Source organism: Marmota marmota, unplaced genomic scaffold, assembly GCF_001458135.2.
Source record: "Marmota marmota marmota unplaced genomic scaffold, marMar, whole genome shotgun sequence".
NCBI classification, from domain to species: domain Eukaryota; kingdom Metazoa; phylum Chordata; class Mammalia; order Rodentia; family Sciuridae; genus Marmota; species Marmota marmota.
This window is the reverse complement of record NW_025999853.1, coordinates 35,952,036-35,956,200: the sequence shown is the minus strand read 5'-3', so window position 1 is coordinate 35,956,200 and position 4,165 is coordinate 35,952,036.

Here is a 4,165-nt window from a genome sequence, read left to right as displayed (position 1 = left end):
CTGTCTCCCCCCCTCCCCCGGCCCCCCCCCTCTCTCTCAAACTTGTAATTCAGGTTAATTTAATAGCAACAATAGATAGTAGGTTATTTCTGTTGCTTTGAATCTCAAAAGGTCTTTAAGGTAGGTATAGGGTGAAGGAGTGATGAAATTGGATCAGTCAGCTGCAGTATGTATAAAAGGAAAGAAAAAGAGAGGATAAACCCCAAGCTAGGAAGTTTTTCTGATACTTTCTTCATTTCTATGTATCTTTTATGTTCCTGTCCTAATAATTGTGCTATTAGGAAGAAAACACAAGTTATGATGTTGTATGTTAAAAAGTATAGGTAGGTAGGACAAATATATTTTGAACTAATAAGTTGAAAAATTGGTTTTAGGATAGTCATTAAAAATTCTCGAGTGCTTAATATTATGTTAAAAGTATATAATCATTCTTTCTGTAATGATGGTGGGTATTCTTGTTTTGCTTTCTGACTACAGGGGAAGGTTATTTTTAAAAATGTATATTGCAACAAGGGGATAACATTAACTTGAAAAGAACAAAACATTATGTTATTGTATGAAATATGAATGTTTGAATTTGTTTTGTCTGGAGTATCTCCTGAGACTACCTAAAGATATGCTTTTTTTTTTTTTTTTTTTAACTAATAGAAGTTATTAATGGGGTTCTTTTTCTTTGGCATTAATTAAAGAATGATATTTTCATCTTTAGGTTTCTAGTAATAGAAAGTAAAATTGAGGAAATGGGAAAAGAAGGTAGTGAAGAATGGAATGGAAATCAAGTAGATATTAAACTCTACAACCTGACATTTTTAAAATCACTTTGAAAAATACATTGCTTTTCTCAAGTAGTTTCTAAATAATGCAAGAGAGTCATTGTGCCAAATATTTGAAGGATTTTTAAAAGGTAGATTATGATACTGTGTTTCTTTTAACATATAATTTGCAATTTTCTGTAATATAAGTGCTATTGGGAGTCTAGATCATTGCTCGTTTCTATTACCTCCATATAATATAATTTGCCCATAATATAAATTACCTCTAGAGGTAATTTGTTCTGTGCTTTTAATATTCAGATTTTATCTTCTGTTCATTATTTGAACTTTTCATGGTTTTCTTTGTAGTTAAAGTGTGACAAGGAATACATAATTTGTGATCTTTTATTATGTTGGGATCTTTTGGTAGAGGGTGTAGACAGTAGTGGCCAATAGGAGCAACTAAAGATAAAGGACTGAGTAGATCCTTAAGTACTCTTTTTTAAATTAAAAAATGCATTACCTAGATTTTAATAAAAAGCAGGAGTTGTTGAATTACATATACTTGATTTCATCATAGGCATTGATTTCACTTGCTGTTCTGTTATTTTTAATCACCTGTGACAGTAGTATATTTGGTACTGTGGATGAAAATTCATACCATAATATGTCTTGACTTTGATGGCCTTTCTCTCTTCAAGAAAACAAATTAATTACAATTTTGAGCAAAATTTTCCTAATTGTGTTTTAGTGTTATATATAATAGAACAAATTAGAAATTCTTTTAAGAGTTTCCAATTTGAAGCAGAAATACTTCTCTTCTAAACAATAGCACATTAATTTGGTACACTTCTTAGTGCTGCTTATACTATCCAAGATTTATGTCTCATCTCTTTTCTGAAAAGCTTTTATGCTTTTTGAGTGTAACTCTTTTTACTGCAACATTTTCCCTTTAGTAAATATGGCAAGTTAATGTTACTTGCTGTACCCAGTAAAACTTTTATTCTTAAAGCATCTTGTCCTCTTTAGAAGGCTTACACATATGCATCTCATGAAAACAACAAGAGATGGGGGTTGCCTTCTTTAATGGCCTTAATTCCCAATATACCAGTTCTTACTCTTGATTTTGGTATTTCTTATCAAATATCTACTCATTATCAAGTGTTTAAGAAAAAGCAAATAATTTACTTAAATGAAACATGATGAAAAAAAAAGATGAAGGATAACAATAATTAAAGTATAATAATGTTGAAGAAAGACCACAATTGTATTTGCTAAACTGTTATCTTTGGCAGTTTAGGGAAACCATCATATGTAGTACTTCCTAGAAATATAAGAGTTCCTTTTTTTTTTTTTTGTATGTATTATGTAAGAATACATTCTAGGAAAAAATTAAAAAGAGATGTTGTCAACATGTCCCTTTATGCCCCCTTCCAAATGATAACTATTGCTCTCTTGTATATGCTCCTCAATCACCTTTTCACTAAACATTTATATACATACATGTTTCCTTATAGAAATATATGGTCTTGTGGGTTTTAGTTTTGTGTCTTATTATATACATGTTTTGCATCTTTTACCAACATGTCCAGAAGATCTTGGTTCAGTAAATACCTGCTTTCTCCCTTTCTTCTGTGTCTCTTAGGATATGTTTTTGTTTTGTCATGTTTTTTTCCTTTTAATAGCTTCTTAATTTGCATGAAGCCTTCCCAAAAGGAATGTGGTCAATTAGGTGGATCTCATTGGCATCATAGAATAATTTTAACCAGAATTGTGTTATCTCCTAATCTTGTGAATCAGGAAACTGGAAAGTTATCTGCTAACAACTCATTTGAAGTTTATTACTTTGAGCCTGTGGTCCCCTTGCCCCCCAAATAAAATAAAACTTAGGCATCAACTTTAGCAGATTTTTTACACATTTTTATACAGCTCTGAGTAGTTAACTTTTGTAACATTGGACTTCATGCTACCCAAAATTAAAACTTCTTTGTGTGTGCCTTTAATATAAAGTAAGAAGCAAAAGTCCTTTTTAGATCTCTCTTTACCCTTCACCCCACATCGGTTCTTAGAGGTAATTATTGTCAGTTTGGCTTAGGTTTGTGTGTCATAAAATTTTAGAATTTTTCAGTTTCCCAAGTAACACTTCTACCCTGTGTTAAATCTCATCCTCAGTTGATCCACTTACAAACAAACTAGAATCGCACTTGAAAAAAATTTTTTTTAGTTGTAGTTGGACACAGTTCCTTCCTTTCTTCCTTCTTTCCCTCCTTCCCTCCCTCCTTCCCTCCTTTTTTAATTTCTTCCTTTCTTTATTATTATTATGTGGTGCTGATGATGGAACTCTGTGCCTTGCACATGCTAGGCTAGGCACGGGCTCTACTGTTGAGCCACAACTCCAGCCCCAAATCACATTTTTTTTTTTTTTTAAGAGCATACCTTTTTAATGAAATGTAAGTCGGTGTCAGCTCTGAAAGTAGGGGTTTACATACCTGGTTTACATAGGGGAACTAGATAGCTAACTGCTTTCCTTTGTAGTTGGAGTTTAAGATGGAGAACAGAATACTTGACTATATACTCCAAGATGTAAGTAGTTCACCCTTGGCTATTTGGTCCACTAAGCACACACATTTGAATTAAGCATTTGATTAAGCGTATAGCTGCCAAACTTTGAGGTGTAGTAATTAGAATGCCTTTAGTTGAAATTGACTGAATTTGAGGTAAACTGGACAGAATGTTTTAAAAGTCTTGCAAATAGTACATTTTCAAGCCAAGTTGAAATAGAGAAACATTTTCTAGCTTAGAGGGGGTAATTAAATGACCCTCTATTCCACATTGCTTTTCCAGATTTTGTTGTAGCACTGAGAAATAGATGGACGCCTTTTGCTTATTTAAACAGTTGCCATTTTATTTTGTTTGGTTTATGTTTTCTTTTAATCTAGAAGAAATACAATATAAAAAGCAATCATTGGTTTTGCCTTTGACAGTGTTGCCTTGTTACACAGAAACCCAGGACACAACGCATTCCTAGTCATATTAGGCACTTTCAAAGATTACAACATAGGATAGTTTGTGTATTTCTAGATTCATTTTCTAATTCAAGAATATGGATTCCTTCTTCTTACCTGAAATTAAAGATATAGGTTAGAAAGATATAGTTTAATGAATATCTGAATTTTCTGATTTTATTTCCAGTGTTATTTAAGGATATGTTTGATTACAGTATGATGGAGTTAAGCCTTCTAGGGCACTTCTTGGCCCTTTTGGAAAAATACAGTATAAAATCAGTTTTATAAAATGCATTCCTTGAGCTATGTAGAAGTAATTTCTATTCATCTGCATTTTGCATTTTTTTTAGTACTTAGGATTGAACCCAGGACTTCATCTTAGAAAAGATGAATAATTTTAATAATATA